This window comes from Phyllostomus discolor, chromosome 7 (genome assembly GCF_004126475.2).
Source record: "Phyllostomus discolor isolate MPI-MPIP mPhyDis1 chromosome 7, mPhyDis1.pri.v3, whole genome shotgun sequence".
NCBI lineage: Eukaryota > Metazoa > Chordata > Mammalia > Chiroptera > Phyllostomidae > Phyllostomus > Phyllostomus discolor.
The window spans coordinates 21,333,941-21,359,254 of NC_040909.2; the positions used below are offsets into that span (position 1 = coordinate 21,333,941).

At 42.4% G+C, this 25,314-nt stretch overlaps 1 protein-coding gene across 3 annotated transcripts in view; it reads right to left on the reverse strand.

Moving 5' to 3' along the window:
- Positions 1-18,512: 18,512 nt before the first annotated feature.
- Positions 18,513-25,314, reverse strand: part of NR1D2 (nuclear receptor subfamily 1 group D member 2) — an 83,451-nt gene continuing 76,649 nt past the window's right edge. The window contains exons 9-10 of one of the 3 annotated variants that reach the window (XR_004904475.1): positions 22,167-22,257; positions 18,513-18,953 (exon numbers count right to left, since the gene is read on the reverse strand). The gene's annotated coding sequence lies outside the window, so the exon portion shown is untranslated. Of the gene's footprint in view, positions 18,954-19,426; positions 22,258-25,314 lie in introns of those variants that run through there. The other 2 variants (XR_004904476.1, XR_004904473.1) reach the window with 2 other exon arrangements.

The following is a 25,314-nucleotide window of genomic DNA, read 5'->3' on the forward strand; positions in this document are numbered from 1 at the left end:
GTGAATCCACATACCCAGGATCCCATTCCTGGAAACACTCCCAAACTCACACCGACCCACAAGCACAGTCCTCCCAGCACCACGGACTCTGCAGTGTCAGGGAGCTGAGTGGAGACCATGGAAGAAGAGAAGAACACTGGGGTGGGGGCCACCTACCGTGGAAATCACTGCAGCATCAGACACATTGAACCAGACCTGTGTGCTGAAACACCTAACAAACAAGACATATGACACCATCTATGTGAACTACAAGCACGTACAAAGGAACACCATATGTTTTACATGGATTCAGACATAACCAAGGACATCAGACTGACTGCCTCTGTGAAAGAGATGGAGAGACAAAATAAAACTGAACAGGAGAAGGGTCATTACAGATAGATGATTTAAACCGTCATGGAATGAGGAATATGATTACCTAAAGTGTCTGTACCTAAGATCCCCCCAAAATGCTGCCAGCTTTTAATCTCTTTACTACCTCTTCCAGGAGTTACCCCTATCACAGTACTTCCTGTGTGATAGTGGGCAGTAAATAAATGACTGACTGGGTAACAAAATCCTGATGAGGCCTCAGGACCAGGGTGATAAAGTCGAAGATGGCCTGGAGATGACTGGGGGAAATAAAGAGGGAAGGGGGAAGCAGTCCTCGTTGACAAATGGTCTTGGAGCTGATGAACCTATTTTCCCCATCAACAACATCTCTGTGTTACTCCAGTGTGTAAGAAAGAAGAGAAAAGGCTCTGGTAGATAGGTCTGCCCACTCGGCCACATGCCAATGCCCCCAAAGCAAATCCTTGAGTTCTGGAAACCTCTGATCTGGAAATCCTTGCATTTATAATGGGTGAGTAAACTTTATTTAACAGGCCGGGGTAGAAGCACTAAGTTCCTAACATTCATCAACAGTCTATGGAGAGACAGGGGCAGGACCTAAGCGTAGGCTGCCTGGGGCAAGGCTGGGAAACCTGACAGACAGTCTAAGGTTGCCACCACTCTTGCTTTATCCTTTAAAACCAAATTGACAAGCCTCTTGTTTTTATGGGCCTGTTTGTATTCGATCTGTCTGTCACATAAGTGGCTTAACAAGTTAACTAAACTACTTCTGTCTCTTCGGAGTTCCTCCAAGTCAGAGGGCTATGAACCAGGACCCAGGCCACTTCATGTGGGAATGAGTCACAGAATTGGGAGCATTTGGCCTTAGGAGATGAGATGGTATTCTAGCTCACATCTGAGATGCCTTCGAGGTAGAGAAGAAATCCATTTGTTCTGTGTTGCTACCAAAGAGCATAGCTGGGATTAATCAGTAGAAATTAATCAGAAGTCAGTATCAGCTCAAAAGAAGGAAGAATTATGTCATGGTTAAACTGTCTAAAGAGGAAACAGAGTTCCCCATCACTCAAGGTATTCAAGAGAAGACTAAACCCTCATCTGGCAAGGAGGTAGTAAGAAGCCTAGAAGCATCAAAGCAAATGACCTCGTCGATCTGCTCCAGCTCAAGGCCATGGCCATGTCCTCAGAGGCCCACTACCCACGCAGGTTTTAGGCTCTTACTGGTGTTGTATTTTAGGTTCTCCACAAGGAAACGTGTGAGATGAACCGGAGTTAAATGCAACTGCTTGTGCCACTTACTTAGAATGTATAATCAGTCCCCGCAAAAGCAGATGAGCCAGGAAAATAAAGTCTACCATCTGCCTCTCCACACTTTCAACAATCGTCGTGCTAGCTCCTGAGAAAACCTTCTCTGTGCAGCTGGGAGTCAGACAGGCCGATGTGAAACCATTACCCGAGAGACGGATGTGCCAGAATCAAAGAGCAACTCTAAAGTGAGAGAAACTACAGCAAATGAATTCTAGGACTGTCTGACAAACTGGGAACATTACGTTGCCACCAGTTCATCAGATTATGTCAGACACTGCCCTAATTATCAAGAATGTCCATCCTAACATGAATCTCAATTTAATTCCCTCTCGTTATTAGACTCAGCATGTTGATTGTGTGCCCAGACACGAATTTATTTTGACCAAAATTAGTCTTAATCAGTTTGGCTTGAGTATTGATGTAGCAAAAGAAACACAACCAGAAGGCAGTTTAAGAGGTTTCTCCAACATTCATAGGTTAGAGAAAAACAGAACTTAAGAAAATGTAAAAAATGAATCCCTCTGCTACAATATTTAGTTGAATTGCTGTTAGGGAAAGCATGGTTGTCCACTGCAGAAACTGAAAATGTGCAGGAGACTAAAAAGTATGGACGGATGGGTGCCTTACAAGAGCCAGGACGGGGCATTCGTATTGTGAGGTTCTGCTGCAGGTTCACAGCTCCTTCTGCAAACAGAGAAGAAGAGCATGGGTGCCTCGTGCTTCTTTGGAGCCAGGGCGACGGCTTATTTGGAATGTCTGTGGAAAGCGGGCATGGTTCAATTCTGACCAGTCTTACTGTGCATCGCAAGCAAGACTGACAATGTACTGGTGCAACTTTGTCTTCCATTATAGTGATTACAAGTCACATATCTACAAGGACTGATGACATCTGGCTTGTCCTAAAAAACATTTTGATTGTAATCAACCTCATCATCCATAGGAATCCTTTCCTTTCACATCCAAATGCAGGCTTCTTTTTTTCCAGAAATGAGATTAAACTCTCTCCCTAAAAAAAAAAAAAGCACTACTATATCTCATACTGACAGGAAAAATGGGTGGGAGAGGGTAGCAGGTGGCAGCACAATTCTGAAAATTACAGTGTCCCTGGTGCATAGAAATAAAACTAATAACCCCAGAGTCTCAAAGAAAGTATATTCTTAACTTGAACCCAAGTATCCCTTTGGATTCTGACGACCTATTCTCAGAAGTCAACAAAAATTCTATTGAAATTTTTTTAATTTGTAGTTTCATTACAAGGGTAATTTTAAAACTTACCATAAAACATATTGAAAAGCATAATCAAAAAGGTCATTACGTGCAGGAACCCATGGTCTAGTGTAAAGTATTCTGCCAGGGATGGCACCTCCCCCCACCCACTGCTGTTTTTTGCATGCTCACCTTCCCCTCCCTCTCTCCCCCAAACCCCCACGCACCAGCACAGAGGAAGACCTATGTATGTGCTGCCTGTGAGCACACAGGAGACGATGACCCAAGACTGAGGCCAAAGGAAAGCCAGGGGCGAAGAGAGCATTTCTTCTCCACTTCAGGTGACCCAATCTCAGGTGTGGGCACAAAAAATGGCCTGTGACCCCATGGCCCAGGGGACATCCATGGTTAACACCGGGGTAGATAAACATCCTTCCAGACATTTCTATATACGTAGATACACAAGCATAGTCATCCGTGTTCCCACTTTCAATGTAGACTATTCCAGACAAAGATCTCTAGGGTCAATAAAATCATAAAATCAGACCGATAGAAGAGGCAGGAATGGGGCAGGCGGAAGAGGCCTGCTTACTCTTAGTACTTTCCCTAGGCTTTCTGGAAACTGAGAATTCCTCTGCTCCAAGGTCTACAACCATAATTGTTTTTGATAAGCAATTATTTCAATAAGTGATGTCAAAAGGGTCAATTTTTCTTCATTCTCAGCTTCTATTAGAAACACAGAAATGTCACAGCCTCGTAGTCAATTATCACCATCCTCCTTGGAGAGCTTTGAGAACTTAATGAGTTTGTCCTTTTGTATGAATAGAGAATTCAGATTGCAAGAATCCTTCCAATGAATCACATTAACATGAATTCTGAGTGTCCTTTAAATTTGGGGACTTAAAAAAAGATATTCAGGTTTTTTCTTTCTCTGAATCAAAATGTACCTTCTCACTTAATGAGATGATCAATTCAACAGCAGCTGGCCCCGCTGCACTTTAGGGAAACCAAAGAACCAGAGACGTCACAAGAACGTCATTGAAGTGACTTTCAATTTAAAGTGATCGGGGGTTCAGGAAAAGCAACCTTTCTGGGTATCAAAGTTCTACAGACTCTCAAGTTCTGAGTTTGGACATTTCTTTTTACTTTTGTTTTTATTTTTTCCCTTGCATTTTATTTTTTTTCCCCATTACCATTTAGTCTTATACCGCCCTCCTGTAATCACCACACTGTTGTCCATGCCCATGAGTCCTTTCTCCTTTTTGCTTGATCCCTCCACCCCCTGACGTGCCCCGTTTTAGCTGTCATCCTGCTCTCTATTTCACTTAGCAAAATGTTCTCAGGCCCGTCCATATTGTCACAAAGGGTAAAATGTTCCTCTTTTTTTATGGCCGAGTAGTATTCCATCGTGTAAATGTCCCACAGTTGTTTTATCTACTCATCTACTGATGGATGCTTGGGCTGCTTCCATAGCTTGGCGATTGTAAATAACAATGCAGACTGGTGGAGCCACTGTGGAAAGCAGTATGGAGTAAGCTCAAAAAATTAAAAATGGATCTGCCTTGTGACCCAGCAATCCCACTTCTGGGAATATATCCAAAGGAACCCAAAACACTAATTCAAAAGAACATAAGCATCTGTGTTCACTGTGGCGTTATGAGTTTGGAAATTTAGAAGGCTGTTGTGCTGAATGGCACTGAGGCTAGACACTCACCATCCAGTTCTTTTCTCTTAATTTTCTCCTCCCTTCCCTTCATGCTCTCAGTCCATTCCTACCACAGGGAGGTATAGTTCTTGTAATAACAGAAAACTCTTAAAACTAGAGAAGATGCAAGTCATGGTTCTCTAATAATGCGGTTTTGGACCTGGGCTGGGGACAGGTGTTTTAGGGAACGGACCCCATCTACACCCTTCCAAGAGCAGCACTACTTGCCATATTCACCAGCCCTCCCTCCCAATGCTGGATCCTCTGAACTTCATATCAGAGGAGAGGAAGGAAGGAAATTTTAGAAACAGAGTTTATGACAAAAGATGAAAGTATTTCCTGATAACTGGGAAGACTCAGATGACACAAAGGAATGTGACAAAACAGACTCTTTATAAAACACTTGCAACCTGGTCTTTACCTGCCAACATACCCAGAAACAACACAGTATCTTCCTCTCTGTATGAGTTTCCTATTTCTGCTGTAAAAAAAAAAAAAATTACCACAAATTTGGTGTTCCAAACAACATAAATTCATTACCTTACAGTCCTATAGGTCAAAAGTCCAGCCCAGATCTCCTCAGGCTAAAACCAAGGTGCCAGCCAGGCTGCATCCTTTCTGGGGGTTCTAAAACAGAATGTGGGTCCTTGCTTTTCTAGCTTCTGGGGACCACCTGCAATTCCTGGCCCATGAAAACTTTTCCCCATTCTTGGGGGCCAAGTTCTCACTGTTTCTGTGTCTCCAGAAAGGTTCTCTGCTTTCAGGGGCTCATGGGGTCACAATGGACCCACCAGGATAATCCAGGGTCATCTGTCCATTTGCAGGTCCCAGATCACATCTGTGAAGACCCTTTGCCACATAAAGTAACACAGGCACATGTTTGGAGGAGTAGAAATTGAGACCTAGACTAACCAGGACCCTGTGGGAGGGGCATCACTCTGCCTACCACACTCTACTCGCTAATTCTCCAAGTTGTTCAACTTGGCCATTTCCCAGAAGGGTTGAAATGTTTCCAAAGGTGAAAAGTCTCTGCCACAGTAAGGAGAATGAACAACTCCAAATGATAGGCCATCTTTACACTTGTTTCGATTTCTACTCATCATCAGAAGGGGGAAACATGATCAAAGGAATGCCCCTGAGATTCTAAGGAAAGCAACCACGTGCCTGTAACTGTAGTTATGGAAATCCCAGGAAGGATGCAAGTTCACTGAGGGCAGATACAACCAAAGCCTTGGCCCCCATGGTGAACTTCTGAGTAGCAATATGTTCTAAAAGAGTGAAATCAGAAACTGCTTTTCCTTGAAATATCAGAAATGTCTGAAATGACTCCTACCCATGAGATTTTCTTAACAGCGTGACATCTGGGAGCAATCAAAGTGAAACGACAATGTGAGGTCCTTCACCTGAGAGGTAGGAGGAAGCACAGCCAGTATAGGAAGAAAGCATGCACACAGCTTGTAGATAAGGATGGATATCAAATTCACATCTATGGGAGAATTAAGTTATTTAGAAATATTGAACAGCTCTGTATAAAAAAATAGAAAAGAAAAGTACTGTGCTAGGTACTCTGGATTGAGGAAAAGTTAGTCAAGAAGCAGACCCTGAAGGAGTGTGCACTCTAGTATTGAAGATAAGAAACACATCACTCTATGAGTGCCAGACAGAGATGAGCAGTAGCTCTCCAGAGCAGTGCTTCTCAGACTTTAACGTGCCTCTGCACCTCCTTATTAAGGCGCAGATTCGGTGAAATGAAGACTCAGATGGTCCAGGGTGAGGTCTGAGACTTTGCATTCCTAGCGAGCTTCCACAAGATGGTGATGTCACCTTCCAGTGTCAGTTTCAGCAAAAACTAAATTTACAAAGGGAGCTAATTCAAGTAGTTATGTTAATTCACAAGTGTCATTAAGACTGTTACCTCAACACTGCTTATGCTGACCAGGTAATTAAATGAAAAGTTTCATTTATTCCATTAGCCCAGCTAACTTAGGAGGACACCCATGCTAGTCCTCTGTAGCCCTCTTGCCCATAGGGCTTATGAGCCTAAGAGACCTAGATTCCATTTTTATATGTGAAAATCAGACAACCGGGTATTTCAGAAGTGACATAAAAATCAATATCCATCTAATAGGAGTCGCACATAGGAAAAAGATTGAATGTGAATGAGGAGTAAGTCCAAGAAATAAATAGAATAAGGTTTTCAAGAGTGTGTGGGTTTTCAAATTGAAGAAAGGGCACACAAAGTGCCGAGAAGGATACATTTTTTAAAAAGACTCATACTTAGAATATTGTGGTGACCTTTCTGAAAACCAAGGATAAAAAAAAATTCTAAAACTTCCAAAGAAAATACATAGATAGAGAGGATGGTATTGCATTTCTCATTGTAATACTGGGGCAGAAAGACAATGAAACAGTATCTTGAAATTATTTTCAACTTGTAAGAATAAGAGAAAAAGCCCTGGCTGGTATGGCTCAGTTAATTAGTTGTAAACCCAGGGGTCGCAGGTTTGATTCCCGGTCAGGGCACATGCCTGGTCTGCGGGCTTGGTCCCTGGTTGGGCCATGTACTCCCTTACATCAATGTTTCTCCTCCTCTCTCCCTCCTTCCCTCCCCCTCCCTCCAAAATCAATAAGCATGTCCTCAGGTGAGGACTTTTTTAAAGGAGAGAAAAATCAGTATTTTCTAATATTCAAGAACTTAGAAAATTTACCACCCACAACCTCTCTCTGAAAAAACTTGTCTAGACAAAGTGTACACAGGGGGGAAAAAAAACAACAAAACATGAGCTAGAATAGGAGAGGAGAGGTAGAAAAGAAGGAATGGCATGCTAAATTTCTTCAGTTTCTGAGAAACAGAAGAAGACACTGGAGAGGAAAGATGTAGAGCTTAATATGTATACTGATGGTTTTAATGCTATTTTTTTAAACAGTGGAAAGGAAGGTATGTGGAACTTTAGCAATTCTTCTTAAGCAGTACACTAACATCAGAGGCTATGGAAAACCAACTGGCAAATTTGTCTATATAAAAATTCTAAATTCTTGTGAGCCAAAGACACCATGAACAGTCTTAAAATGACAAGGAACAGACAAGCTTTACACTATAAGAAAATATTTTTGTCACTGTCCGATGAAGGATTGATATCCAGTATGTATAAAGAACTCTCAGAAATCGGTGGTAAAAAACCAACCTTTTTATTTGATGAGCAAATTATTTTACAGAGACTTGACCAAAAAGAAAATGAGGAAGGCCTATGCAAAGATATTCTACATTATTAGACGTTAAGGAAATGAAAATTAAAATCACAAAAAGATACCATGACATACTTATTAGCATGAATAAAATGAAAATACAATACCAAATGCTGAGCAGATGCAGAGCAACTGGAACTCTTCCTACACTGAGGATGGGAATGCAAATGGCAAAGCCACTTTGAAAAACAGATCAGAAATCCTCTCATGTACACATATCTTCACTATGATAATTTGTTACACAATTGTATACATTTGTCAAAGCTCATTAAACTCGGTTAAAAGGGGTCAATTCTTTTTTATATAAATTATGTCTCAACAAACCAGGTTTCTTAAAAGCATGCAGAATTTAAAAGCTCCATATCATATAAAAATTGTTAAATGTTTAAATACTTTTGACACCAAACTTCAAAGGTATTGTCATGTTTCACTTTGTAGACAAGGGTATGAGCCCATATGTAATCTTTTAAGAATCACTAGCAGTACTTTTAAATGTATACATATGATCAATTCCATAGTAACAACTGATTCATATCACATCAGCATGTAAATATTTATGGGAAGTACTTATTCTCATATAGCTGTGCATTACACATTCTAAATAGGCAGAACGTTCAAATATGAAAGATGATTATGTGACTTGAAAAGTACTTTTACTATTTAACACAAAATAAAAAGTTTATTTTGTAACATTAAAAATATTTCCTACATCAAGAAAAAAACTCCTAATAATACAATGTTTTGAAATGACATTTTCATATTAAAATTGATAGAGTGCTCCCAAAGTGATGCTTAAAAGAATACTTATATTTTGATATTAATAAGGAATAAAAAAATAAAAGCAAATCCCAATGATCAAAAAAAGGGAGAATTAGCAAATGTATTTAAAATGATAAAATGTGGGGTAAGGGGAAAAAGATATTGGCAATAATCATAAACAACTATTTTAAAGTAAGGATAATACTTTAATACATATTAATAATTATCATTATCAATTCTCTATAAGTAGCTGTTGAAGTATGAAATAATAAACTGGGCTGTCGCAAAATACAGAACATAAATAAACCAGCAGGTTACTCACAGAATTAAAAAGTTATAAAAGAAGAATGCCTCCCAAAAAACAAATGATACTGACAGAATCACTAAAGTATTTTTATTTATTTTTTATTTTTAAGTATATTTTATTGATTATGCTATTATAGTTGTCCCTTTTTTTGCTTCCCTTCTTCCCCTCTGCCCTGCACCCCCTTCCCTCCAGCATTCCCCACCCCCGCCGCCCTCATTTCATGACCATGAGTTGTAAGAATCACTGAAGTATTTTCTTCAATTTCCAAACCACAATTTACTCCCTGGTTGTTACCAAAGCTGTTCCAAAATATAAGAAACAGCACACACTCGATTTGTTTTTATGAGGTAAATGTGGTTTTGATCATAAAACCTAAAGGCACCAAGAATAAAAATTAAATGATAGCTTAATCTTGCTTTTAAACTTAAATACAAAAATCCAAAATAAAATCGAGGACACAAGATCTGGGTTGAGAGGACCAACTCAACCGAGGGGACTGGCTTCAGTAGGGGTGCGAAGGCACACCCTGGAGGGCAGAGCCCACACGTGGCAACAACGGCATCACAGGCCGCACCCCAAATGCAGAGGGCTCGGTTCAGACAGTCAAGCAGGCATGGTGCAAGGCTGGGCACAGACGCCCACACAGTCCCCATCCTCACTGAGCTTACCTTCCATGGAGGAGATAGACACTTGTTAAGAAAAATGATCCAACCAATCCAAAAGAACCTATGCACCCCAGTGTTCATAGCAGCACAATTTACAATAGCCAAGTGCTGGAAGCAACCTAAGTGCCCATCAGTAAATGAATGGATCAAAAAACTATGGTACATTTACACAATGGAATTCTATGCAGCAGAAAGAAAGAAGGAGCTCCTACCCTTTTCGACAGCATGGATGGAACTGGAGAGCATTATGCTAAGCGAAATAAGCCAGGCGGTGAAAGACAAATACCATATGATCTCACCTTTAACAGGAACCTAATCAACAAAGAAACAGGCAAAATATAACCAAAGACACTGAAATAGAGAACAGGCTGACAGTGTTCAGAGGGGAGAAGGGAGGGAATTTCAGGGGAAAAGGGGAAGGGTTTACAAGAACAAGTATAAAGGACACATGGACAAAAACTAGGGGCGGGTAGAAATGGGAGGGAGGTGGGGAGGGCTGGGTGGGTAGGCTGGGATGGGAGTAAAAGATAGAAAATTGTACTGCAACAACAATTAAATTAAAAGAAAAGAAAAATGATACAAATGTTGGAAATAAAGCATAAAGATGACTACGTGTCTTTTCAAAGTCATATCAAAGCTTCACTTAACCACCCCTACCGCCTCCCCAGGGATTATTTTGTCCTCTAGCAGAATGTTCCTTTACTTGATTGATTATTTACTACCGATTAAGGCCAAACCTCTGTGGAGTTATTGGTTAACTTGGAAGCCTAGACTTCTGTCTAGTGCAGATGCAAATGATCTTGGCCTGGTGCAGAAGATAACTGCTAAGGTTAGCGTCCCATCGCTCCGCACGGCATTAACTTATTTTGTCTGTAATGCGGTAAACTTGCCTCAGCATGCCTTTCTCCACCGACACGTGTTGTGGGAACCAGCCCAGTCATCTTACCGCCAATTTCCTGCACTAATAAATCCTTGGTATGGACTCACTATACATTTGGACCCAAGTCATGTTTTTAACTTTTTAAAAATTACAATGTTCATACCTTCAACAAGTAATACCACAAATAACCCCCTAATTACAATTGTGGAAAGGGCTAAGGAGGAAAAGAAAAAGACTATTCTGGCCTGAGGGGCCCTGAAGGAGATGATGCTTAGAACAAAGGTTGGGAGGCTGGCTGCACTTACAGGAAACCCCGGAGACTGGAAACGGAGAGGGCCCACCGTGCAGTAGTCCTCACTAGCGTGATTTTCTAGCTACACCTTAGGACTCCCACAGTCACAGAGGAAAGTAACCAAAAATTACTGTCTTCCAGTACTGAAGCAGATGTTTTTCCACACGGATGCAGTCTTCAAAATAAAAATAATAAATAATAATGGTAATAAAAGATACCGTTGACTCAGAGTTTATTTACAATGTTCCAGGTCTGGTACTAAACATTAAATTATCTTTCATGCTCATGGCAATCTGACAAGGTAATTACCATTATTATGTCCATTTACAGATGAGAAAACTGAGGCTCAGAGAGGTTAAGTTAGTTGCCCAACAGCACACAATGGGCCTGCCTGATTTCAGACCTTAACTTCTTTGCTGTCCTGCCTCTTCCAAAGATATTTCTTCAAGTTTGTGCTACTTTATAACAAGGAAGGGGGGGGTACATTATTTTCATTTTTTCAACATATCACTTATAGCCCTAGCTGGTGTGGCTCAGTGGATTGAGTGCTGTTCCACAAACCAAAAGGCCGCCAGTTCGATTCCTGGCCAGGTACATTCCTGGGATGCGGGCCAGGTCCTGGGCTGGGGGTGTGCGAGAAGCAAGCCAGTCAATACATTAACATAAATGTTTCTCTTCATCTCTTTCTCCCTCTGTTGCCCTCTCTGACAATAGATAAATAAAATCTTTTTAAAAAATCTCTCTTGTAGATTAAGACATCATAACAAAGTCCTGGCCAGACAGCTCACTATATTAAAGCATCATCCTGGTGCACCAAGGTTGTGGGTTTGATCCCCTGTCAAGGCACATACAAGAAGCAACCAATAAATGCATAAATGGGTGGGATAACAAATCGATGTTTCTCTCTCTCTCTCCCTCCCACACCCTCCTCTCTCTCCCTAAAAACCAATAAATAAAAATTTGAAAGTAGAAAAACATATCATGGCAACAAGGGAACAGGAGGTGGGTGTATGTGAAGGGCACTGTGGTTCGATGTTTACCTTTACTGGCCCTGTTCCCTCCCAGTTTCCTGCCGCAGTGACTTGAAAGTGAAGCAGGATTTGCTCAGAGTGGCTTTTCAACAATAAAGGGTATCTTGTTGAAAAGCTGTTTACTCCATGCCTTTGCTTTTAACTGCTCCCTAGCAAAGGTCCTTCTGTTGCCTTTCTCTCATCTACAACCCCTGAGCAGTTTTCCAAAAGCTTTTAGCCCCGCTAAGTGAGCAAAAAGTCTTCTCCACCATTCACCTTGCAGTGGGTTCTGAGTTTCTCTGAAATGTTTGTCTGACCATTTAGCCAGGGGTTAAGCGTTCATGGTGAGCAGACAATCCATTTGCCTTGACTATGTGTAAGCTTTCCAGATTTAACTTACTGCCTTTCTGTTCCTTTTCTTTCTGCATTGGTACTGTCGGCTTCTATGCTGAGGATTATATAAAAATGTAATTTTCCAGCCACCTCTCTTAATCTTTTATTCAAAGAGAATACGTGTGTCAGAAATATTTTCCAAGTGACACAAAGGGATGTTAAATTCTTTCCTGGGTCCCTGTGGCTTAGAGTCTAAAACCAACCCTGACCCCTCATGACTTTTCTTTTTTAACCTTGAACAGCCTAGAACAAAATCATGGAATTCTGTGATTTCCCAACTAAAGGCACCTGAGAGATCAGTGCATGCAGCTTCTACATTCTACACAATGGAAGCGGCAGGCTGGTGGAGTTCCAGTGCTAAGACCTCCAGGGAGCATATCAATATTGACTTTGTATGGTATATGTTACCTTCCTAACTGCACTCTCTTTGTGAACAAAGTCTCCAACTTCAGCTTCTTTGCACCTCATTTGCTATTAATACATACATCTATGTATATAGTAGACTTTCAGAAGGGATGGGGGAATGGATGTTTTATAGGACCTTCTGTTTAAGAACCTTTGCTCTAAACGAAATGGGATTAGATCCAATCCATAAGGAAATGCACAAGGTTTTAAATGGAAGAGTCAGAGACCTAGAGAAATTTCATCCCAGCTCCCTGGGTCCCCTGAGGGCTGCTTCAGATTTTATTCTGGTGGGTTTTATCATGTGTGCAGTAAATATGTGGACACGCCATTATAAAAGGTTCAGGCAACACATCAGCATGCCGAGCGAAGTATGACACACCTCCAGACTTCCTTCCCCTTCTTACCTCCCTCCCCAGTGTCGGCACTCTGTGTAGGTAGTTTAAAGAGCATTCTTCTAGTCCATGTCAGTATCTTCCTACATCCATGTAGGGTTTTGTTCTCACTTTATACAAATGAGACCAGGCTTTCCTCATTGTTCTGAAACTCGTTTTTTCACTTAAAAACGCATCTTGGAGATCTATCCCTATGAGTACATATGGGTAGCATTCCATCAAATGGGTCTGCCACAAATTATTTAGCCTTTCTCCTATCGATGAGCCCTGAAGTGATTGTATTTTTTTCCTACAAGGAACAACACTGCACATATATGAGTTTCATTCAGAATAGATTCCTAGAACGACACTGTTGGACTGATGTTTATTTCTTCTGAGTGAATAGATCAAAGGTAGCAAGCATGATCCAAGCCAAATATTTCAGCAGATGGCCTTGGACAATTCACTCTAAATTTCTGGGTACCCCGCCTGATTCAGAGAGTGATACGGGGTCAAATGAGTTCAAGTTGTGAAAAGCCTCTGGACAACATGAACTCCTACATAAATGAGAGGAACTAGTAGCCCAAAGATAGCAATACATGGTGTGGCATCAGTAAGCCGCACACACGGTGACACCACATGACCTACAACGGACACCTTAAAGACGTCCAAATAGCCTCCTCTTGTTTGGGTGCAATGCCCCTTTCTACCAGGAAGTTGCTCCTCTCCCAACTCCAACCACGTGGTTCTGGGGAGAGCTGCTGTTGTAGCACCCAGTGACTGGTCCAAGGTGGGCACATAACTTCCACAGGACAACAGGGCTTGTCCCTGGGATTTTTCAAACTGGGCCAGGGGAAAGAAATGCATCCCTTGGCATGAGATCAGCAAAATGGCCAAATAAGATGTCCTTTGAGCGTATGCCCCCATCCACCGAGAACAATGATTTGGCATCCAACCACAGATAAAAGTGCCTGAGAGCTTTGGAATCCAGGTAGGAAACAATGAAACCCCAGTGCAGCCTAAGACCGAGGAGTGTCATTTTTAGAAAGTAGGCTCAGATGCAGGCTGCTGACTCACCAGCTCTGTAACTCTGAGGACTTGGCTACAGCCCCATTTGGCTCTGGGTCCATCACCAGCACCATATGCCAGGGAACCAGGGAGGAATCATGCCCGCCCACGTGTGCGGTATTAGACACGCAGACCTCAGCCCTGGCTGTGGGCCTTGGAGTAGTCCATGCACCGGCTCCGCCCCACCCAGCCCTGGTCCAGGAGCGCCTTGTGATAAACCCACCAAACCTGATCCAAATATAGATTCCTAGTAACTGGGCTCCAGCCTGTCTCAGCCACAGTCAGCAAACAGCCTTCCTGGCATAGGAACGCAGCAGGAGACACTGGTGTGTCTGAGGACCCAGCCATGAGCCCAAAAATAACTCCACATCCATGAGGACTCAGTTACAGCCACGTCTGGCTTGGTCCTATCACCAGCACTGAATGCCAAGGCACCCTGCGGGAGTCACACCCACCCATGCATCAGGTAGTTGACACACAGACTTTGGTCCTGACTGTGAACCTGAAGTGGTCTGGGAACTGGCTCCAGCCCCTCTCAGCCACAGTTGGAGAGCCCCTGGAGGTAAGCTCGCCAAACTTGTCAGGTAGGTTCCAAAAGGGCCCGATCCTGGGCATCACCTCCCTCCCAGCTGCGATCTGTGAGCTGGCGCCCTGGCACAGGTGCCAGGCAGGAGAAACTCCTGTCTGCACCCCCAGATCCTAAAATTTCCTAAAGGTGTCTCCAACTTGCTTACAGCCACAGTCTGCTAGTCTGCCAGTCGTCCTGAGGGACCAGTATCCCATGGGAGATACTTCCATCTGCCACCTTAGAGATCCCGAAATGGTCCAGTTGCACAGCTCCAGGCCCCTTCCAGCCACAGCCACAAGCAGGCCTGCTGGTCTGGGGGCACGCAAGAGACACTCAGGTCTCTGCCCACAGAGATCCTTAAAGGGCCCTCTTCTAAGCTCCAGCCCCTCTGGTCATGGTCAGGGACCAGTCCAGACCATGGTACCAGCATGCCCAGGTACCTGGCAGAAAACACACCCATCTGTGCCTCCAGACCGAAGCCTACACCTCCCTAAAACTCTCAGTTATAACATGAGTAAGTTCTAGGGATTTAATATACAGCATGGTAACTGTAGTTAACTATGCTATATTACATATTGAAAGTTGCGAAGAGAATAGATCTTAAATGTTCTCACCACAAAAGAAGAAAAACTATAATGATGAGAGGCAATGAATGCATTAACTAACCTTATTACGGTAATCATTTCACAATAAATGTGCATCAGATCATCACACTGCATACCTTAGATTACACAGTGTTACAATATGCATATGCCTGTTATATCCCCATAAAGCTAGGGAGGAATGCATCCCCTTCTGGAGCTGAAGGTGTGGACAGAGGTGTGGCGAAGTGCTGCTGGTGGCCACGCCCGGCCACAGGGGGGAAGTCAACCTAAGAAATACAGAAATGTATGACCTGGTGGCATGCAAGGCCCTGGTTTGGGCTTCTGGGCCACGGCCTCCCTCCGAGGCGTCCTCCTCAGGGCACATGTTCTTCTAATACATTCTTGCTGTGAGTTTGAGTCAAGTAAAGATAACCTGTAATTCCATGTCTGCAAATTCCTTCCATTTCTGTCCATGGCTCTTGCCCTTGCCTGTTATTCACTCCGTTCCCACCCACCCCACCCCCTACCAAAAAGCAAAAGGCTGTCCTCAGTAGCAGAATGATTTTGATTTGCTTCCTTTATCTGCAAAGATAACCACCCATGGGCTGCAATGGACAGCATTTGCACAGGGGAAACGTGAGCCCCCCCTGGGTATGGTGGTCTCTTTCACATTTCCGATCATCTTCAATAACCTGACTCTCAGCCACACGATGGGAAGGGGCGAAGGTGGTGCAGGAACCGGATTTTTACAAAGGACAGTCTTCAGCTGCAGTAAGAAAACATCATTGACATTTGCCAAACTTCAAAAAAGGACCTGCACACTTCAAACTAAACCCCGGTTCTCTCTCGCAAAAGGAGGACCAGCGTGGCATTTTCTAGCAGAGACCATTTCTGTTTCTAGAAAAGCAGCCCTGGCCCCGAACGGCTCTCTGTCCTCGCCGTTAGAGTGTGTTTACATGTAGGCTAAAATGAATCACCCAGGAAAAGCTCCGTCACCGTCCCATCTCCGACCTCTTCTTTTCGTCAAATGTTCATGTGGAAGAGCTAGTTCTGTGCCTCTCAGAGAAAAGCCCGGCCCTTGACTGCTGTCTAGACCCTTGAATTATTCTTCAGTAAAAGCAGAAATAAATAGCAGCAACATACTAGGTAGATGGCAACTACTTGTCTTTCGGGAGCATAAAAACCAGGATTTAATGACACCATCTGGACCACATAAAAGCAGAATTAAAGTGACAGCCTGCCTGAATAAAATACCTGGTCTGCTGCTTACTATTTCATTAGCCTTGGACTCCTCTGAGTATCAGTTTACTCATCTGTAAAATAAAAAAAAAAGTAAACTCAACTCATATGGTGATTGTGATGATGAAATAAAGTTTGATATGTATACTCTCTATACTAAACCCAGAGCACAGCACCTGGAGCATATTATGTGTTCAATAAATGGTACATGTCAGTATAAAATTGTTAGTAATGAAGTTTAAGGCTTGGATAGTAATTTTCATTTTGACGCTAGTAATAATTGCAAGCTGTAGAAGCAATGAGTGTTCTCTCCACTTCAGAGATTAGCAAATTGAGGTTCAGAGAGAATAAATGGTGTAGCCAACGTCATATTTCTAGCCGGCAAATGACAGATCAGAAATTCAAACCACGCCACTCTAGATCAAGACCCCTTCTCTTGCCCTATGCAATATTACCTTGTACTAATAATGCAAAAATAAAATAAATGAGATTCAATCAACAAGATTTTTAAAATATGAGCACTTCAGCGGTGCCAGGTGCAGTTCTAAGGAAGCACTGAGACTAAAGCCAAGAACAAACACACACAAAAAACGTCTCCATTCTCATTCTTGAGGGTCAAGACAGTCAATAAAAAAAATAAATAGGTAAAATAGACAACATGTCAAATGAAGGGGGTATGAGGAAAACAATTAACCCAGGAAAAGGGGAAGGGGTGTGCCCAGGCGAAGAGGACAGGACCTGGTTTTAGATACAACTGATGAGCTGGGTGAGCCTCAAAGAGAAGGTGACACTTCTGTAAAGACCAGGGAGGTGAGAGAGGGAGCCACGCCGCCATCCTGTGGGAAAGCTGTCTTGAGAAAGGAAACACTGCACAGGCCCTAAAGTGAGAGCGAGCGTGCTGGCTGAGTCCCAACAGCATGGGCAGGAGGAGAGGACAGGTGGGTGAGGGTGGGGAAGAAATGCGGCAGAGGGGGAAGGGCAGGGAGGACTTTCAAAGGGACTCTGCCTCTCACCTTGTGATATGCGCCACTGGGTTTTGTGCAAAGGGATGTCACAGTTTGACTTAATGTTAAAGATCCTTCTGATGCTGGGTTCAGATCAGACTCTGGGGAGGTGGCAGAGCAGGGAGATGTGGTGGAGATGATTGCAAGAGGGAGGATGGTGCCTTGGATCAGGATCACAGAACTGCAAGGAGGGAGGAAGTAGCAAATTCTGGACAGATCCCTTTTTATTAGGAAGCTTTTCAAACATAAAAGCAGGGAAGTAATACAGCAAACCCCATAAATCCATCACCAAGATTCAATAATTATCAAGATTTTGCCACGTTTGCTTAACCAGTTTTGTTTTGTTTTTTTTTTTTGCTTAAGTGGTTTAAAGTAAATCACATGTATCATATCATTCCCCTGCTACATATTTCATGCAATAGGTATTTCTTTAGTGATATAAACATTTCTTACATGCACTTACATTAGCACACCTAATAAAGTTGCCAATAACTCTCTGGTATTAACTCAGGCCATAATAAAATTTTCCCAGTTGTCTTTAAAACTCCTATTTCAGTCTGGTCGTCCATCTCTAGACCAATACTATACCACCTTAGTACAATCATTTCATAAATAGCCTTACTAGTGACAGGAGACATACCTGTCTCCCACATCTTTGAAATCTCTTGCCAGGTCTTTATCCTTTCTCTTACATATGTATTTTACATAAATCTCAAATTAAAGGTTAGAAAACTAGAGTAATTTTCCCCAGGGTGCTATGTTTAGTAAGAGGTGGAGGTGACATTCAAAGCCACTCAGGCTATGGCAAAGCCCAGATTCCAGCCACTACATCGACACCACCGCCTCCACATTAGCTTACGAAGTGGCCGGAAGAGCTGGGTGAAAGGTCAGTCGGCCTTGGCCTCTCAGCTTGGCTTTTCCACATGCAAATGCTTCGGGAACTCTCAGAACCGTTTCCTCATCTGCCCAATGGTTGCAGAAATAACCTGTCTCGAGACTATAAGTGAGCAGCCCTGTACACTGTGAGGCATGGATTCTGTAAAAGCCCATCTAAATATCAGGTTTTCGCATAGTCCACTGGTCTATGTTTTTCTGGGCAAAATCTGTTTTAAATCTTTTTACTGATATTCTACACTAAATCTCTTTGAATGTGGATTAGGGGAACTTCAAGGGAATTACTGGACTTTTCTTGAGGTCAAAATGAAAGTGGGAGTAAAAATGTCACTTAATTGACTTTGTCTCTAAGGATAACACAGATCATTCCAGAAGTTAAAGGGTTCCCAGTGTTGATTCAAGGTCACACTCAGCCAATCCCGCACCCTATCGGAAGACCTCCAGCAGATAAGCTAGGCCCAAGTGAGGGAGAAAAAAAATTCTCCAATGTTTAAGCAAGTTCCAAACATGAAAAGTGGGTTGAGAAGTTGTGAGTAGGAAGTTCAAATGTTCTGGAGCCTGTCTCTCTGGAAGAATGCCTGGACGAAAGGCCCAAACTGCGGCTTTCTCATAACAGTTAAGCTGAGCCAAACAGAAACCAAAGTATCTAGCAGTGGCTCGAAGTCTGCATTGCTTCCTTTATTTCCTTCCCAACTTCTGTTTAACCAGAAATAAATGAGCAGCTATAAAATAAATCACAAAAGTAAAAATAAAATAAAGGTTAGTTTTTCACAGTCCTCAGGATGAAACATAGAAATGTGTGGGCTGGGCTGGCCTGGGTATAACAGAGAGGTGGTTTTACTTATCCCTAGGTCTTTATTTTTGTCTACCTGTCTAACTTTGCTTTATTAATAGATGTTGTCTTAGCCCGGGTTCTCCCAGAGGTGGAACCTGAGCCAAGAATTCATGAGAAAGTTATTTATTAAGGAACTTCTCCCAGGAAAAGCCTGTAAGAAAGTGAGGAAAGAAAAAAAAAAAAAAAAAGCTATTCTCTATCTCAGAAAACCGGGAGGATTTAAAGCCTAGAATTCATAGCCCTCAAGGTGGAGGGGCTCAGGTGAGCATCCCCAGCTTTAATCAGGACCGCTAAAGGATGCCACCCTTCAAGTACCGTTAATCTGAAATAGACCAGGTTTTGCAAAAACTAAAACCCAACCTCTAATCAACTAATGACTAAATTAAAGCAATGTAACCCTACTTTAACTTCCTGACAAAGACTAAAAATAAACAAATACATAAATACGTAAAACCTTTCAGCAAAGATAACATTCCCCAAGCAGCTATAATTTTTCATACACAGCGTCTGGCATTAATAGAACATGCCCATGCATGCCAACAGAAAGGCCCAAGAGAAACAAACGAACAATAGAAACAGACCAGCGGATGATCCAGGTATCAGAGTTATCGAACATGGGCTTCAAAATAACAAATAAAATAAGAGAGGAGACGGTTGTCCCACCCTGTCTACCCTTTAATCCTGCATTCCGAAGGAATATTTTAAACACTTTCGGCTCTTCCTTCTGATATTTACCTCCATTTTCTCAAGTGATATGTTCATGCTGCAATCTCTGAATTTATATATTTTAGTTACTACCTAATGACTACCTGTTATGGTTGAAAAGATTATAGCTCTCTTTCAACTTTCCTGCCTTGCAAATCTCTCTTACATATCTCATTCCTCTCGCTCCTGTGATTCAATACAGTTACAATCCATATGTGGTTAAATTAACATACAGGGTCAATTTAGGGTTATATGAATATTGATTTCTACCAAGTCAATTATTTGTTCTAAAGTTCCTCTCATAGTTTTCCAGGAGTTAATAATTGGCTTATGTTTTCATTTTTGCATTTTCTATGTGCCTATCATTGATTCTCTCTCAAGACCCCCAATAAGTTTATAAAACCCCTATCAATACTATTTTCTACACAATCAGGTGCCTATTGTTAACTATTAAGTTCCATTTTATTTTCTCCAGAAACTTCCATTCTCAAGTCTTTCATATCATCCTGTCCAAAGTATGCATGTGGCTCTCTTAGCATATGGCACAGCTATGGTCTTAGAACCTCCTGATTTGTAAAACTAGAAACTCCTTTCTTTATCATCCATATTAAGCCCCACATTTCCTGGATCTCAATTCCAGGTTTAATCCCATGTTTTGGTATACCTTCTTAAGAAAGCATACAGTAGAAATACAATGCTTGAGATTCTGCATGTCTGAAAATGACCTTAAAGTAACTTAGGCAAGCAGTCAGCAAACTGGAACTGTGGACAAATCCAGCCCGCCACCTGTTTTCATGAATAAAGTTTTATCAAAACATGGCTATGCTCATTTGTTCACATGTTGTCTGTGGCTGCCATCGCAGAGTTGAGTCATTGTAACAGAAACTGAATGGCCCACAAAGACTTACTATCTGGCCTATATACAAAAGTTTGCTGATTCCTAATGTAGACCTAATTCTAAGAAGATGAGAAATTATATTTTAACTCACAGCAAATTAAAAGTAGCAAACGTTTATGGGAGAAGGCATTCTAAAGCTAGGCACACTGACCTCAGTAGGCAGTGGCCACTGTTAGCCTAACTGCAAGGAAAAAGACAAAAGAATTCTAAAAGGAGTCCTTAAAATTAAACCAGCAAAGAAATGGGCTTAGGAAGCCCCATTTTCTCCATGGCAGACAACTCTGAAAGGCCAAACCCTGCTCCAGAGTTGCTATGTAACAACCATCCCAAAATGTAGTAGCTTAAAACAGCAATAATTTATTAGCTCAAAAGTCAGTGCGTTGGCCATTTTTGGCTGCACTCAGTTGGGCAATCCTGCTCTTCTTGCCCAGGCTCCCTCCTGTGGCCACAGTCATCTGCCTGTGCCAGTTAGTGTGGACTGGCCCCGCTCTGGTGGTTGGCGCTGGTAGTCAGATGAACTGAGTACCCACTGAACGCTGTGTCTCCATCGGCTAGCCAGTATTTTTCCCATGATAGCAGAAGGGGTCCCCAGCAGCGGAAGAAGACAAGCCCCAATTAGCAAATATTCAAGTCTCTGCTTATGCTGCATTTGCTATTGTCTCATTGGCCGAAGGAGGTCACGTAGCCAAATTCAGAGTCAGTACGGCAGAGTACCAGCCACATCTTAGAGACAGAGAGGGGAATTTCGCTGGCAATTTTGCAAACATCCTACCCCAAGTAGTGTCTAAGTAGAACTGAAGGAGTAACACTAAACATGGAGACAATAATTCAATGACAATTCTGATAAAAAATCACATCCCCTAACATTTATTGAGTCTTTATTATGTTCGAGGCAGTATACATTTATTATCACATGTAATTCTCATACATTCCTATGAAGTAGTCATTATTATCTCCATTTTTCAGATGAGAAAACTAAGGCTTAGAGAAATTCAGTGACTTCAGACAAGGTTACTCAGCTGAGTGGTAGAGCTGAGCCCAGAGCACAGACAGTGACCCACCACTGCCCCACCCCCACTGTCCAATATGCAAAAGATAACGAAAGCCAAAGTCAAGTGTTGGCAAAGAAAGGGGGTAAAAGAAATCAAGAGATAACGTCAGTAGAACTTATTCACTAATTGGACGTAGGAGTTAAGAAAGAAGGGTGACTCAAAGATGATTCAGATTTGAAACCAGCATGGCAGGGAAAACATGCGAAACTGGATGTTAAATTAGAAGTTTTGATTGAGGCCCTGAGCTATGACAGATATCAGATGCCAAAGGGAGAAGTGTGAGACAGACCCACGAGATACCAATTTCAAAGAAAATAACAAATCAGACAAACCTTGGTGATCTCCATTCAGATCAAGAACACACAAGAGTAGAAATTTGAGAAGAATTAATGAAGATTTCTTTGGGGGGGGGGGGAACTCCACTGTGAGTAATACAAACACCTACCTGAGGGAAGGTGCAGGAGGCACTTCCCCTTCACGCTCAGCCCAGGGACAGGGGCTTCAAGGACATCACTCGGAGAGTTTGCTGTGTGTTCCTGGCAGGTAAAAGACACAGGCCACACACTGCAGATTCCACTTGAGAAAACCAAGCATTCCTATGGCCACAGAGTAGACTTGTAACTGGAGAGTGATTGAACTTCCTCAGATCAGAGATACGTGAATCCTGGGGACCAGCTGTGAAATCTGCAGCGGGTACATGATCTGAGGCCGTCATAATAGGCATCTCGCCCTAGAGGAAGGCTTTCTAGGCCAAAGGAGCCTGGTGGTGGTAGGCCGGTCAATGCACCATGGAGGCGGAAGTCAGGAGGGACTGGCAGCTGTCAACTGATGGAGAGGCACCACTCACATCACAGAGTGACACAGGAGCCCAGAATGGGATTTGCAAGAGCCATAGATGTGCCCTCAAGAAAAAGTCCAAATGTAAACATCTGCCTGCCCAGAAAACATGAAGCCATCTCATGGCAGGGCCTATGGAGTAAGAATACACCTGTTTTCTTGCTTTTCCTTTCCAGACTCCTTCAGTTCTGGTGGTTTCAGGAGCTGCGGCCCATGAACCTAGGAGGAACATGAGCAAAAAGTCGATCATTAGCTCCACCCCAAAGGCATATGGCCCACCTAGAGCTGGCCCTCATTGGGGAAGAAGTGCTTGAATGTAAACTCATGTGTTAATAATTAAGTAATCTAATTCCTATATCAAAATGCCTTTTGTAACTTAGGGTTTTTTTATTCTCTAAGAATGAACAAAAGACTTATCGATCTCCCTTAACCCCCAACAGAAAATAGATCATGCCTTCAGAAGGGGTTAAAAGAAATAGTAAGGGGTGAAAATAAGTTTCAAGTTTATGCTCTATAAGTACTGCCCATTGAGCACATCAGTAACAGACACTGGGAAGAGAAGTAGCTGAATGGGGGGTAGGGTTTAAAAAAAAGAGGGTGGAAGTGAGTTTGCATCTTAGAAGAGAGATTGAGGCCAGTGACAAAGATTTAAGGGTCATTTGCTCAGAAGTGGTAATAGATGCTGAGGAGTCATAGGTCTTGGTGGAAGAAGATAAAGAGAAGAGGGTCCAGGCAAAGTCTTGACTGATGACTACACAAATTAGAAACATTTTGGGGAAAGCCGCTGGAGATAATCCAATATGACATCAGGAAGTTGTTAGCGGAAGGCTGCTGGACCAGTGAGCCCCGCTGAGCAAAGGAAGCAGCCATTTACAGGGGGACCAGTCTGTGTGGTCTCAGGTCTCTTCCCAGCAAAGCCAGTAACGCAGGGAGCCAGGCCTGGGCATTGCAACATCAGTGCAATGGCTGACTTGCACAGTGGTGGCAAAGGTGATGGGCTAGTCAAGCAGGAAAGGGTCAAAGGTTAAGAAGTCACGATGAGGATGCAAAGAAAGAGTAAAGAGAACAATTCCAAGTTTCAGATTCTGGGAGTGAGCCCATTTCCAGTGATGATGACATTGGCTTTGAGAGTACAGGGACAGCAGACATGGAGCTGAGGCTTCATGGGTGAAAAAGATCCACCAGAAAGAATGCCCAAATCACCAAAGATTAAGGCAGTAAGTTGGGCAAAAAGAAACATCATTGTTGGTTTGTAAACTGGCCTTCATACATGGAGGGCAGGGAGAGACCAAAGAAAAAGGCAGAGCACTCCAGTTCGGTAGGTGACAGTTATAATAAACAAGGATACTTACTACAGAGCTTTTTGGCAGCAGCCTCAAGATGACGAGATATCTACAGCCACTGCCAGAATCTTAAAAGTTTATACAGAGGCCTTCCCTGGGCCTGGTCACATATACTGTCCAGATGGTCCCACAACACACTGCTCTCGCAAGGCTGCATCCTTGAAAACAGCTTCTACTGTGGGAACATTGGATGGAACACATATCCCATGGGCCGGGAAGCAGGTGAGGAGACTCCAATCACCCTGGTCCAGCTCGAAGGTCAACAGACAGCCACCTCCTCTCCATAACCTCTCCCAACAAACATGAACTTCGAGCAATTTGCCTGATGCTTCATTCATTCTGCTTAAGAAGGCAGAAAATCAAAGGGTATTTTTTTAAGATTTCCTTTTTTAATGTATACAACTTGTAAATTGAAGGTGTTAAAAGGATTGTTTCCATCATCCACAAAACTGTGTAATCCTCTATTCTCCGGATAATATATAAGCATTACTGGCATTTTAAACAATTTTTTAAGATCATCTGAACTGATGGGTAATTTCAGACAAAGTATGAATGAATCAGATCTAAGCATCATTGACCATGGCAAACTAAAACCATTAAAAACTACATATTTTTATCCTTTATTAGTTTCACATTTCAGATGACCTTTAGTGATTTATCACTGTTCATCTCAGAGGCTTAAATTATTTATTAAGTTCCTACGAAGTGCCAAGCATTGTGGACAACTAAATTCTAAGAAGAAAGAATTTAGCTCTTCAAGTCCCACAGGGACTTGAGTCCAGGCTGGGTTTGCCAGGCTTAGCAAATAAAAAACAGGATGCCCAGTTAAATTTGAACTCAGATAAACAAAGGAAAAAAGGTAGTATAAGTATGCCCCAAATATTGCATGGAACATTTATACTAAAAAAGTATTCATTGTTTGTCTGAAATTGAAACTCAGCTGGGCATCCTGTATTTTATCTGGCAGCCCTAATCCACGTTTTTTTGGTCTGCAAGAAAAGGGTTTTAGCCAAAGGACAACTTTAAAGCAAGCAATAAAAGAAACAATTACAAACTATGCTCTGCTTACTTTGCCAATTCCTTCTATTTGTCTCCAACAGAAGACAGAATCTGCTCATGCTAACTAACCCTTAACCACAGAGCCTTCCTAGTCATATGTCTGCATCAGACACTATGCTTCTTTTAATATAGGAGGTCTGTCCGGAAAAATTCCAGCCATTGTTAACATAATGAGAACTTTTTGCACAACATTGATATAACTTGGCAGCCAAGGAGAGTGGACTGGAATGTGCATGTGTGAACAATGATGATTTCACCATACTAGTCAGTGGGGGCAGTAGACAATGTTGAGTGAGCATGTGTACTGTGTGGCTGTCATATACAAAATGACTGAACAAGAAGAGCAATGAATCT